This window comes from Equus caballus, unplaced genomic scaffold (genome assembly GCF_041296265.1).
Source record: "Equus caballus isolate H_3958 breed thoroughbred unplaced genomic scaffold, TB-T2T haplotype2-0000491, whole genome shotgun sequence".
NCBI lineage: Eukaryota > Metazoa > Chordata > Mammalia > Perissodactyla > Equidae > Equus > Equus caballus.
In genome coordinates, this window is record NW_027221895.1 from 208,216 (window position 1) to 223,655 (window position 15,440).

Consider the following 15,440-nt stretch of genomic DNA (forward strand, 5'->3'; position numbering starts at 1 on the left):
TGCTGAACGCAGTAAGTAAGCGGGAATGAGATGTCACTCAAGTTCAGCCATTTAATGGTACTGGAATGAAACAAACCAAACAACATCTGGATTTCTGGGTTGAACGAGAACTTTGCCGGGCACATATTTAGTAGGATTTTGGTTAGAACTCTTAAAGAGCTGTAACCAGGGAAGGGCCTACCTTTACCAGAATAAGACGATCTGCCCTTACGTTATCTGACAGCCGGAAAGGAAATACTCTCTAGATAAAGACGACACAACGCAGAGCCTCAATAAGTTTTTGTAATCAATGTAAGTAATCAAAACTTTGCCAGGCATGCAAGAAAATATAAAAAATTATTGAAAACAGAAAAAAAAACAAATAAAAGAAACTGACCCATAAGTAAGCTAGACACTAGGGTTTTAATACAGAAGTGGTAAAATAAGTATGAATAAAATGTTAAGAAATTAGAAAATATAGAATATTGCCAGAAAATAAAACATATGGAGAGTAAAATAGACATGATAAAATTGAGAAAAAATTCAAAATAGACAATTTGATAAATAATATTAGCAGCAGAATCAACAAACCAAAAGAGAAAATTAGTAATATGTAAAATACACCACTGAATACTTCAGAGTGAAGCACAGAGAAAGATAGGAACAATACAGAATAGAGCATGAGAGACTTATAGAAGATAATAAAGTGTTCAAATATACAAGTGATCGAGGTCTCAGAATGTGAAGAGAGAGAAAATAAAGCAGTATCAATATTAGGATATGTAGTAGATGAGAATTTTCCAAACGTGGTGAAAGATATCACATTCATGAAGTTTGAGACACCAGTAGTGAGAAAAGAAAAAAAAGAAATGGTTAAAGAAAGCATAGAAATATTGTTGGAAAAAGGATAAAGGTAAAGAAATATCACAAAGGGGTTTATTAGGGGAAGATTTAACCGCTCCCTATACTGACTGTGGCTTTAGCTCCATGTGTTAAAATCCACAGTACCACACACTCCAAAAAAAAAAAAACAACAAAATATTAAACAGATGTAGAAATGTGGTACATTATCTTCAATGTAACAACAAGATTGACAGCAATAATGTTTTTGCAATAGAAATGATGAATCCTAGTATAAAAGGGAATGAAATGTTAAAAAATATCATTTCAGAGTTCTTGAATGTTCTGTCCTGACTTTTGTTCATTCTTTTTCTACCTCTCTTTGCAGTTCAATTTGGGACACTTCTGCTGGCATATATGCAAATTCACTGTTTTTCTTTGGGTGTGTCCAGTGTAGTGATTAACCTTTCAAAGCATTCTTCATTTCTATTACAGAGTTTTCCATTTCAAGCATTTTCTTTCAGTTTCCCTTTTAGAGTGTCCATATCTATACTTACATTGCCATGTGTTCTTGTATGTTGTTTAATTTTTCCATTATAGCTCTTCGCATATTAATCAAAGTTATTTTAACTTCCTTGTCTCATACTTCCATCATACGTCTCATATCTGAGTCTAGTTCTGATGATTATTTTGTCTCATTAGAGTACATTTTTTTCCTGCCTTTCTGCATGATTTTTAACTTCTTTATTGAAATACATTTTGTTCTGAGTAGTGGGGATTGAGGAAAATCGGCCTTTACTGTGAGGATTTATGTTAATCTGGATAGGAATTGAGAGATGTTTATTATTTTCCATAGCTTTGTGTGTCAGGGCTTCAAGTTCCTCAAATGTCTTTGTTTTTAATCTTCCATTTTGATTTAGGATCTTTCCCATGTACTCCTTCTCATAGAGAGTCTGTGTCTTGCAATTCTTTCAGTTATAATCCATTGTTTTACTGGAGGCTTGTTGATGTGGTTGGGGAGAGAGGAGTGTTCTATATTCATCTAATTACTGCTTGCCCTTTAGGTGGCCCTGTGTCTCAGGGGTGTGGCCTTCATAAGTATTTCTTTCCTTCTTCCAGAAGTATAACTTTTTACCCCTGGCATTCTACTCCTTTCCCTGGCTGCAGCATTCCTAATCTATGTCCTTCAAAGTATTTTCTCAGAACAGGGTAATTAAGTTGAAAGTTAATAACAAAAAGATTAAAATCTCTAAAAATTTGTAACACAATGCAACATAGCAAAGCCTGGGAAATTGAGCAGAAGCTGAGAAAATATGTAATCTATGATCTCTATATTAACAAGAGGCGAAAATTAATGCTATAAGAATCTATCTCAAAATTAAATTAAAAGAAAGTAGTAAGAACTAACAATGAAGCTTAAGAAATTAATAAAAAGTGAGAAAACTATATAACAGGGATGGATAGGTGAGAGATAGATAGATTGATGGATAGGAAGATAGATGATAGATAGATGATAGGTAGGTTAGATAAATGATTTTTTCTTTAAATTTTCAGTGCAGAACATTGTTGACAAAATATATATGGAAAGAAATAATTATAACTTCAGATAAGTATATATAACATTGTTCAGTCTAGGCATAAATTAAAAAACATACAAACAAAACTCTGCATTTGCTTACATGAAATATGAATGAAATAATTAAGTAAATTTTATTTATTTGGCAAAAATTCACTCTGAGCTAACATCTGTTGCCTATCTTCCTCTTTCTTTTTTTCCCTCTCCAAAGCCCCAGTACATAGTTGCATATTCTAATTATAAGTCGTTCAAGTCCTTCTATGTGAGCTGCTGCCACAGCATGGCTACTGACAGACGAGTGGTGCGTTTCCACACCAGGGATCTGAACCCGGGCAGCCAAAGTGGAGTGTGCCAAATTTTACCACTAGGCCATGAGCGTTGGTTCAAGTTAATTTTAAAAGGAAATGTTTGGCGTCTCTCCTGGATTTATGAAAGAAATATAATTATAAGCAACATAGGGTACATTGTACTGACTGCCGACAGTCTTAGCATTATAAATATGCTGCCTCTTAGCTGTGTATGTATACCTATTTGCCCAATTATGAGTATTTGAAATAACTTTTACTATTTAGAATAAATCACTAAGATTTTAAATTGTGTTAAATCAATGGATTTTAAATCAATTACTTTTTATATCTACTATCTATTTTTATTCAATCCACCATTATGTTTAGAGGACAAGAATTTTGAATGTCAAAAGAAACATTGTTTGGGCCAAACCTGATGGCCTAAACTTTAAGAATAGATGGTAAAAGTAAATTAATGGAAGTCCTACACATCACCATGGAATATCTTTTGTGAGGTTATTCATGTCTAAGTCCAAAGCAACTTGCCGTAACCTTCAGAAATGGACAATTTTAAAACACGATTTCTTAAGAAACACCAAACCTCAACCAAGAATAAACAAAATCTTAACTTTGTTGCAGGTCTCTTTAATAATTATCTGTCTGGTTAGCTTTTTATCTTCAAGGGGGTAGGACTTCCTTTTGGCGCTATAAAGATAAATGGTAAGATAGGTTTATATTCTGGCCCTTTTTGCTAATGATTTATTAGAGCACCACAAGCTCTCTCTAGTTCCTGTGAAGGCACAGTCCAACGGCTATGAAAACGTATTGAAAATTTACATTAGCATGGAAGTATTTTAAAGTGAATTATATTTTAAAAGAATAAATTTGAATAATTCAATGGTTCATCCACGTCCAGTTTTTAATTTTTATGACCTAGTCATATGAACACATTTTTCTGAAGTTTTCTGTACAAACAGGCAGGGAAACTGTAGTCTGTCTTTCTCAATTAGTGAAAAAATACAGTATAGCCAGAAAATTGTTTATAAAGTACGTTTTTATTTGAAAAGTGTTTCTAATTGTATTACCTTTTCAATGCATTTCAAGAAGGTTGTAAAAGTACCTTAGATGGAAGTGAATATGCATACTAATCCTGGCATGAAGTAGAAAATACATATTTACATTTGGTACTATTTTAATTTGGCATTTTAACCGATATATATATACTTATGAGGTGAAAACATCAGGAGAGCCATCTGCTGGTAAAAAGAGGACCTGTGGGCATATCTTTATTTCTCCTGTTATTTAAGGAATCATACCATAATTCATTAACTGAAGAAGCTATGTTACTTAGAGCCATACTAATGCAACATCACTGGTAAAGCAAAGAATACCAAGAAAATAAAATTGGTTGCCTGAAGTATATGTATATTGGTATTTTTTCTTGGTTTTAAGGGCATTAACATTTCTCTTTTCTATTTACAAACAATATATTTCTAATATACATTTAAAGTTGTGTGTCCATGCAGTCACCAAATCTTAAGTAGGTAAGTGTTCCTTCAGTTGAATATATTATTAATTCTGTGAAAATATTGGTAATAAGCAAATAGAAACTTCCAGGCTTGTGCCCAAATTTTCAAGTTGTTATCTCAATCTAGATTTTGGTAGTTGCAAATTTTTGTAAGAGATTGGTGATACTTTTATTTGAAATGTCAAATTAATGTTGTCTGTTGAAAATGTTCATTTTTGACAATTCAATACCAACATATCCAACTCAGAGCAAAATACTATTTTATTAACAGAAGTCTTTGCATCACCATTATTTCAAAATAACTGAGCATTAGTGTTTATTTTGCTGTTATTTATTTGTTTGTTTGTTTTAAGAACAGATCTATCATTGGCAGGAATGTTTTTTCTTGCACATCTTTCAAACTCACGGTAGTAATTCCACTTCAAATAATTTTTAAAATTCAAATTATTGGTTGTTAAAATTAATGGTGCATATTGACATAAAGGAATAATTTATAGAGACAATTTGAATCTTCTAAGGAAAAAATGCATGTCAAAATGTCCAATGATGTTAGTAGACTCCCACAATATTGTGTTACAAAATAGACAAAGTGAATGAATTTGCTTGGTAGAACAGTACATTTGAGTTGTTTTGGAGGAAACTAATTTTTTCTGAGTTGGACAATTGGATTATGTAGAGAAGATATGAACAAGAGTCAGCCATTAATTTTAATTACTACTTCTTTATGAATTTGCTTTTTCTTTAAGAATTACCAAGTATGTAGTCAAACAAGCAGTAGCAGTCAGAGGTTACAAGTTGGGCATGTTCTTTAGTATTCATTAAAGTATGCATTAAAGTATGATTGCTTTTCTAAAACTTTTATGCAATTGAAAATCACTTTTAAAAAATTTTAGTTATATAGTCATTCTGGAGTCATATAAATTTTAGTATAGCAAGGAAGACTGGACTATTCATCATTAACCTTAACTATAAATGTTGCATCAAGAAATAAGAAAGATATTTATTTCAAAAAATTCTAGAGATAAGTCGAATGAGAGCAAGCCAAAAAATTCATATTGCTATGATAAACCACTGTCATGGAAATCATCTGACCAGTGTACCAGAAAATGCCTGTAAGGGGCAATTCTCGATGCTCTTATTGGGAGAGTTATTGCAGGTGACATCTATTCCACACTCAAATGTCATAAAGACAATGGTGCAAAGGGAGAGTCAGCACCGGGTCAGCAGATCCTGAAAAGTAGATTTAGAAGATGTCAGCACAATGTAGTAGTAAAACTCATGTGCATGAATGATGGTGCCCTCAAGAAGCATATAAATAGATACACATTCAAGTAGAATCTTGAATGATCCCTGTGTGATTCCCTGAATGACCTGGGAAATACTAGCTTAATACAAACATATAACACATTGTGAAAAGAAAAACTTATTACAGGCTATGGCCATGTGAAATTTCATCCAAAAGCCAAATGCTTTAAATTCCAACAGACAGTAGAAATAATTATGCCTGCAGGCTATGGTGGGAAATGAGTTATCAAAATTTAAAAGAAAATATTGTATTTGTTTTTATTTTATTTATTTAATCTATGGTTATATAGCATTGATCCAATGACAGCCACTGTTTTAAGTGCTTTACAGATATGAACTAATTTAACACATATAGCAAACAGATATAATGCATGTGTTACTGGTGAAGAAACGGAAAAATTTTGGAATTTATTCAAAGTCTCATAACTAATCAGTGAAGGTGCTGGGTTTAAAAATGCAGAGTCTTGCTACACTCTGTAGAAGAGCATAATTATTATGAAATTAATAGTATCTGATGGTAAAACCAAAGTTAAAAAAGTGAGTAAAGATTTGTTCCAAAATAGTACTGAACTATTCTCCATGGAAAGAAGCAAGAACTGAGGAGGAATCTTTCGTGAGCTTGAATGTAATTTTTTAATAGCAGTTGCAAGAGTCTTGGAATATCATTTTGCTGCTCGGGCACATGACTTTGGTGCAAATAAAAAACAATAAGAATCGTCATACTGGAAGTCCCCATAATTTTTCCACATTAAAAATCAATATGTTAGTAGATTCTCATTTTAGGTTAACCAACTCATCTCGATTTCCTGAGGCTATTTCTGGCTGTAGCACTGAAAGTCTAGCATTTCTGAGAGGAAAGGGGCCAAGTCTCTGGTGATGGGATTACGGCAGGGAGCTGAAATGACATTCTGAAGGAACTCTTGCTCCACAGGGGTACTCGCCAATCTGAGCCTTAGGCATAAGACCTACAATCTGAACTTTTCCTGAGCAAAGAGCCTCTGCTAGGACTAGGGAAATCAGCAAAGATACGGGTTTGCTTTTGGAGGTGGAGTACAAAATTGTAGAATGAGGGCCAAAATCCTAACGAGAAGGAAGAGTAGAAAAGTCAGTCTGACAATCAGACTATCCTCCTTAACAAAATATTATATTATTATATATTATATTATTTTATATTATATCATATATTTTATATTATATATTATATTAATATATAATATATTAATATATTGTTAAGGAGGATAATCTGATTGTCAAACTTTATTGTGTGTATATATATATATACATATATATTTATATAAAATTCTAGACTTGCATAGGGTTTGGTCTTAAAGAACCAGGCAGAAAGCCTCTGGAAGGCAGAACATAGTATTTGCAATCTCACCAAGCCAAGGAGGAAAGGCTTCGAGATCAAAGCCCTCTACCCCAGGGCCTGGAAGGGTATGCCTTAGGAGTAAACTCATCAGAGATAGACACAGCCCAACCAAACGTGAGAGACCCATGGAGAAATGTCTCCCATAACCATTTTTGAAATATAGCAGTAAATGCTGTGTGCTGTATCCACAGAGGGGTGGTTCAGCTTATGTTTGGGTCCAATAAAGACACAAGCAATTTGCAATTTAGTCAGAAAGATAAACATGTGATGAGAACTCTAAGAAAGTTAACCTATAAGTAAGGTATACTTCTTTTATTGTCTAGAGTTTAGATGGCTTCCTAATTTTCAACGGCCATGGATGTGGATTAATGCGAACTCACCAAGTTGAATCCTAGTGTAAAATGAAACACAGCATTGTTAGTCTTAGAACGACTTGTATTTGGAGGAGCTGTCTTTTATTTTTCTTCCTGTTGCAGAGAGCATTAATTTTCCTTCAGGGTAAGTCTCTGTGAGATTTATGTTTGAACTGAAAATTTTGCAGTGGGCGGAAGTGTTGAGTTCACATTGAAGTGATATCCATTATTCCCTAGATTTTGGACCATCATTCTGTGCTCACTTTCTTGCTAGTTTAAAACAAACAAAAAAAACTCACACTGGGCCTGTGGCCTAGTGGTTAAGTTGGGCATACTCCGCTTCCTTGGCCTGGGTTTGGTTCCCAGGCATAGACCTACACCACTTGTTGGCAGCCATGCTGTGGTGACAACCCACATACAAAATAGAGGAAGATTGACACAGATGTTAGCTCAGGGTGAATCTTCCTCCAGCAAAAGAGAGGAAGATTGGCAATAGATTTTAGCTCAGGGATAATCTTCCTCAGCAAAAAAAGAAAAAGAAAAAGAAAAAAAAACTAAAGTAAAATCCCTTCTTTTCATGGATATTAAGATAAGTTCATCATTGCAAATAGCATAACAACTCCCAAGTTACCTAAAGTTTCTATTATTTTAACGTGCTGCTTGCAGGATTCTTAAAAAATTGTTTTGCAGAACAGTGTTATCTTCTGATTAATTCAATTAAATAACTATTTATGAGCAAATTCATGTATCAGAAACTTTTTGAAAATGGTTTCCATTTCCAACAAAATCATTTATATAATGTTAATCATTGCTTTGTTGTAAATCCTTCTGCAAAAATAAAACATTGTTCCTTCATAATGTATGCTTTCATTTTTTCTCTCTCTGACTTTCTCTCTGTCATTTGGAATATGTCACCCCTTCAAGGCTATTGACACTCAGCTCCACAACTTCCTACAAAAATCAATGTCGTCGCTAAAACAAATGTTATGATGAGGTCCATTACTGCACTGTGAAAGGCAATCAGAGAATGACCAGATCCAACTGGTTTCGTAGAGAAAAATGGTTTGAAAACAAAAGTGAGACAAATTGTTTGTTCTCTCATGTTCCATGGTAAAACGAGCTCTTGCCTCAGTGCCCCTCACCTCAGGGCCCAGGAGTTGATCCTCTTTCAAATGGGAAGTCAGAACTTGAATGAAAGCATCTGACTGTGACACATATTAACTAGACAAATGTTTCAGGAGTGACTTTCTGTTCAGTTTTGTGACAATTTAAGCACCAGAAATCAATAGTTTAGTGTCTTCGACAATTGCTGTAATTTTTTTCTTTTTTCTTAGCGATTGTTTTTAAAGACAACAATTCATAACTAGAACAAGCGCTGCTTGAATTGTAGTCAGTGTCAACTAAGAAGAATATTTGCATCAAAACTCTATAAAACTGTAACTCATCACTGTAAGACTACTGATCTGCCAGCAGTCATCTTCTCTGGAATCTCAACTGTGTCTTTAGAAACATGTAGGATGCAATTATTATATAGTTGCCAGAAATATTTTGAAAACAAAACCACCCTGAAATAGAAATGATGCAATATTATTATATTAGCATAAATTCTTGAGAAAAGTTTCAAAATATACTTTTTTAATATTTGAAAGTTAGAGAGTATTAAATATTAGATCTTTTGCTTTTAAGATTTTTTTGACTTCCATGTTAAAATATAATATTCAAGTAAAAAATTAGATTTTTATCTTATGAATTTCTCATTTTAAAGTGCACATCATCAATTGGGAGAATATATGCTAAACTCAAAACAGTGCCAGGATGCAAATATTGTAAACTTTAAGCCCGTGAATTGTAGCATTTTGTAAACTATTCAGAATAATCACAGAAGATAAAATTGATATCTGTTAAATTGTCTTAAAATAATTTATAACATATAGTTATGAAATAAAGAGAACTATTAAATAACTATAAAATAAACTATGAAATAAAGAGATCTTGTTGCTATTTAATATTATCAAACTTACAAGTTATTATTCTGACCCACATTTATCTCCTACAATTGGTGCGTGTGGGAAGGTGACTTCTTTTATACTCATTGTAATTTATCTTTACAGATTATTTTCAGCCACCCATCCTAGAAGACTACTTTGACTTTCTTCTTATAAGACTGTACAACCAGTGATCTCTCGTTGTAGTTATCTATTGATTCCTAAGTTACCACTTGTAATTCCTTGAGAGCTTTACTATTTTCAGCGTTATTTCTGTTATATATCTTGGGGTTTCACTATCTACAATGACAGCTCTTTCAATAACTGTCACCTCACTCTGTGACCACTTCTCTTCCAAATACTACTCAATCTTTTCTAAACTATTCACTCCTATGATCATTCATTAGTTCTTATCATTTCCCCAAAATTCACCACCTTCATCAACTCAGTTTCCAGCATTCAACTCTTTACTAATGCCTTCAAAATTACAAGTCATTCACAAACCATTGTATCCTGACTTCAAAAAACCTTTTACCTTACTGAGACTTTTATTCGTTGATCTTCTTAAGTTTCTTTAACTTTATTCATTGATCTTCTTAACATTGATCTTCTTAACTTTTTATTGTTTCTGCCTAATATGTTCATTTACTACTCTTTCTAGCGTAAATGCAACAGGAATTCATAAGGATAATCATTAAAATTACTTCTTTGTATTGCCTTTTTTATACTTTCAACTGAATTCTACTTTTATGCTCGGCAAACCCACAACACTATGAATTGGGGGGTGGGGAACAATTCAGCCTATAGTATCCATTATTGAAATCAGAGATTTTCCTTTTCAAACTTTCCAATTCACATTTATCAAAGATACAGGATTTCTTAAATATTTCAGTACTTTAAATGAGACTTTGTGGCAATTTAGAGTTAAGAAGTTATTTTACTTGTGAAAACAAAATGTAAACATAGTTTAAATGCTTAATTCTTTGAGTGTATGCAAACTTGTGTCAAACATGCTTACAAAGTGGGCAGTTGAGACTCTATACTAGAAACAATTCATAGGGTTATAATATAAACATAATATGAAATTAATATATTAATGATATCAGAAACAAGTGGAAGTCATGACTTTGAAAGAGTTATAGAAATGGAAAACATAAAAAATCTTATCCACTACATGATTTGTCGTAGGTAAAGAAAGAATTTTTCAAGTAAAAAACGGTATTCAAACACATAATAGTGTAGAGTTTTCTAGAATACATTAAAGTGTATTTACATTGAGGGAAGGAAATATCATGTTTTAGAAAACCTGAAAAATCTCCTGATAAAAACATGCAGAAATGCTAAATAAAATCAAATTAATATCATTTTTATTTGGTATAGAAGTAACACATAAGTGGGTTTTTCTCTTTATCCAGATTGATCACCTTTGCTTAATTGGGATTTATAATGCTTTATATTGAGTATAATTACTGCCATAATTTGCTTTAAGCCAGTGTGATACTGGTAAATATTGAGCAAGTTGGCCAGATAACTAAAACAATTAGTATTTTATTTTCCTAGGACCATATTTCCAGACCCTATCCTTGCCCTAATTGCTTTCTCCCAAACATCTGGGGACACAATATTGAGATTGAGTAACTCTCTTGTAGACTGCCATTTCGGGGTCTCCTTTGTGGATCTTGTTTCCCATGTTCCACTGTGAGAGTTGTTTGCAAAGGCACGGCACTAGGTCCATTTCCTGAAGGACATTTAGCCTCTGAATCCACTCTGTGTGGATCTTATCTGCAGTAAGTAGACAAGTCAAAGCTACCTGAACCTAATGTTTTGTTGGACTAGAATTCCTTCACTCCTTGATCACTCTGTTGTTTTTTGTGTTTTGGTTTTTCTTGAGTACTCTCACCACCATCAATCAGACAGGTTTATATTACTGGTTATATATTTGTCTCTTCTGATTCAATCTCCCCTTTATTGGTTGCAGTGAGTAAATATTTACTTTTTCCTAATTTATTTACGAAACTAAATAGTTCAGAGAAGTAGGAATGAAGTTTGATTTTTGTCAGCTTAAGCTTAGAGAAAATGATAGGATTCAAATTTACCCCTTCATATACTGTTCAAAATTAGTCTGATCCACTCTTCCTGTTGCACACACTTTCAACAATAAAGAAATTTTATAATCAAGTAATCTCGAAACAGCATGCTCTATGTGACTCTCATTCTCTAAGAAGATCAGTTTATTCAAAAAATCTAGTGTAATATAAATATCTTCTATCATTTCTCCTCTCTCTTCCTTCTCTGGGAATTATCTTAGAAATCCTTTAATAAACTGTATTAAATGGTCAGTGAAGCCATACGATTCTGCTCCATGGCCAGAGTAGTAATATGATATACTGGTTAAGAAAACAGATTATGAATCAAAGTATTCTGAGTACTTATCATGAGTCTATTCTCTATTTTTATGTAAACTGGGGAAAAATTAATTAATATTTCTGTACTTCAGTTTTCAGAAATAATATAAACTTCACACAAAACAAATCTAAAGTTTGCTTATTTTTCTTTAGTTACATTTTGATTTTACATACGAATGGACCAAATTTAAAGTGTAGATACTAGATATTGGAATACTTATGAAAACATTCCTTATTTAAATTTTAAAGATTGATGTAAAAATTTAACATGTTGTAGCTACCTCTGACTCTTCCATCTGAAGAAAAGAGGATTTGTATATGTTAGAATGAAGTAAGCCACAATTAACAGAAAACACTGAGTCCCATACACTTAAATAATAATTAGACTTGTTATATCATATCGGCTCCACTCCAGAGACCTGACTGATGGGTAATTGAATAGGTTAATGATATCACGTCCTTTGCATCTCTCTGCGCTGGCTGGCATCCTGCGTCTAAGTGTTACCTTCAAATGACTCTCATTATAGGAATAATACAGTTGTGATAATTCTATATAACAGTAACAAATGAAAAACCCACACCAATGCACAAATCAATTACCGGCGAGACAATGGAATCTCCAAAATGTAAGATTACTCACTTCGAGTGGAATGGATACTGAGGTGTCAACAAAGTGAACTAAGGAATTGTTTATGATCGTGAAAATATAGATTGTGGTGTCTGGTCTGCATACCACCCCCTCTCCCCGCCAAAAAGAACAACAACCAAAAAATCCCTGCGTGATTGATAGCATTTTCTTTTCAAATTTCTTTTTGAATATTATTTAGAAGTTTATTATAAACATATTTAAACTCAGAGAATTAAAATTTTAGTGCCATAAGAGACTTCACAAATAAAAATTCTGACTACTTCATATTGTGAACAGGTTGATTGTCTTATGCAATTGGTCTAAACAATGATCAATTTGATACAGTAACTAAAGCCCTAGGGTAAGGGTAAACTCTAGATGTATCAAAAAAAAAAAAAACCTTAAAAACAAACCTCAAAGAAGAGACTAAATTAACTACCTGACTGTAAAAACACAACAAACAAACAACAAACAAATCCCCACCATTCCTTTAAAAAAAGATCACAAAATTCAGAATTTCTATTTGCTCACTAAGTCCAGAGTACAAAATCACCAATTACTGGACCTAGTAAGAAGTAGGAAAACGTGACCCATAATTAGAAAATAAAATTGTTAAAAAAACAACTCCAAGAAGACTAGTTATTGGGTGTAGCAGGAAAGGCCATTGAAGTGACTATTACAAATAGGCTCAAGAACTTAAAAGAAACTATGGTTATTATAATGAAGGAACATACAAGGAATTTTAGGAAATTAAACTATAAAAATAAGCAGATAAAATTTTAGAACTGAAAAGTACAATACTTGGAATTAAAACTACAATAGATGGAATTGACATTAGATTTGAAACGGCAGAGGAAAATACTCAGATCAGTCAACAGGAATTATCCAATCTAAATATCAGAGAGATGAAAAATTGAAAAAAAAAAGGAAGAAACAGGGCCTCAGTGATCAGCTGGATATTATCAAGTAATCAAATCTGCATAAAATTGAATCCTAAGAAATAGAGGCGAGCGGGAAAAAACTGCAAAAATATATTGGGGGAAATAATGACTATGAGATTTACATATTTGATAAAAAATATAAACTAATATATCCAAGAATCTCAGCAAATAGCAAACAAGATAAATAAAAAAAAAATGCATCCTAGGCACATAATAATCAAATCTTTGAAAACCAACAATAGGAAGAAAAGCTGAAAGAATCAAGAGAAAAATGACATACTACACACAAGGCAAGAATGATATGAATAAATCTGACTTTTCATCAAAGACAATAAAAGTCATAAAAATATAACAATATACTTACATTTCTGAAAAGAATGTTAACCCGGAAATCTATATCCAGAAACAATATCCTTTAAAAATGAAGATTAAATAAAATAATCAAGAAAACTAGAATATAGTTTATCACTAGTAGACCTGCACAGAGGGGATGTGAAGGACATCTCTGAGTCCACAAACCATTGACACCAAACGGAGATCAAAAACTACAAGAACGACTGAAAGGCTGTAGTACTAGCAAATATTGCAGTAAATATAAAATACTATCTTATTACCTATTGACTTTCTTTAAAAACATATGGCTATGTAAAGCAATACTGTGTTATTGGATTTAGAATATATGTACTTGTAATATTTATGAAAACAGTGGCAGCCATGAGAGCGAGTGGTAAATAGCCGTAGACAGTCACTAGGCTGTCATTTTACGATGAATACAATGATACAATAAATGATATGATACAATTTTATGATACATAAAATGATACACTATTAACTCAATGTAGGTTTTAATAAGTTAAAAATTCATGTTCAAATCCCTAGAGAAAATAAAATTTAATTTAATGCAAAAAAGGATAGCTTAAAAACTAATAAAAGAGTTAAATTGGAATTATGCTACATTTCTACTTCTGGACAGTAAAGTGGAGTTCTGACATGTCACTGATAGTCCCAGGCTGGCTGAGCTCTTCTATTTAAAATCACTGGTCAGTGTGGTAGATGACAGGAAATGTGCTGAATCACAGAGGTGACACACATGTCATTGATCAAAGTCATTTAAACATGTCCAGCTACAGGTAGCCAGGGAAAGGCAACTGTACTAAGTGCCTTGTTCCTATTTGAAAGATACAAAAAATAAATTCTAATCCTCTGTTAAAAATTTTACGAGTTGCGGTAAACAGAATAATTGACCCCCAAATATATTAGATCTGAATACCTGTAATGTATAAATAATTTTATAAGGAAAAACATTTTTGCAGATGTGATTAAATGAAGGTATCGAGACAGAGAGATTACCTGGATTTTCTGGGTAGGCCCTAAATGCAATCATAAGGAGAAGGAGAGAAAACATTCCACAGAAGAAGAGAAGGCATTGCCATGAGGGAGGCAGAGATTGGAATGATGTGGGCACATTCCAGGATTGCAGGCAGCACCCAGATGCTGGAAGAGGCAAGGGACGGATTTTCTCTCACAGCCTTCTGAGGGAGCATGGACCACCTTGATTTCAAGCCCATAAAAATGGTTTTGGACATTTGGCCTCTAGAACTGTGAAAGAATAAATTTCTTTCTTCTTTTTTTTGAAGATTGGCACCTGAGCTCACATCTGTTGCCAATCTTTTTTCTTTCTTCTCCCCAAAGCCCCCCAGTCCATGGTTGTATATTCTAGTTGTATGGCTTTCTAGTTCTACTTGGGATGCCACCTCAACATGGGTTGATGAGTGGTGGTAGGTCCTCGCCTAGGACCCGAATCCGCACAACCCTGGGCCGCTGAAGCTGGAGCAAACAATCTTAACCAGCGGGCTACAGGGCCAGCCCCAAAGTCCTGTTGTTTTAAGTCACTGTTTGTAATCATTTCTTACAGAAGCCATAGGAAACTAATTTACCAAGTTTTCCTAAAATATCTTGCTACTTAATTTTCTCTACAACTTTACCAAAACACCGCATGTTGCATTTAATTACGTTTTGAAATATTAAGTGTATTCCTTTTAATTTGCATTTTATAACATTTTAAGATGATGCTTTGTGATAGTTTCCCCCTAATGTAGCTTTTTCTTTCATTGGTTGTATTCCACAGAGAGACTCAATTCGAGTAAATTTGATTTCTACATTCAAATCACTCTGATGAAATAAGTCAAGATATAAAATGAACATATAATTTATTTGCAGCCAGCATGTAAATTAACATTT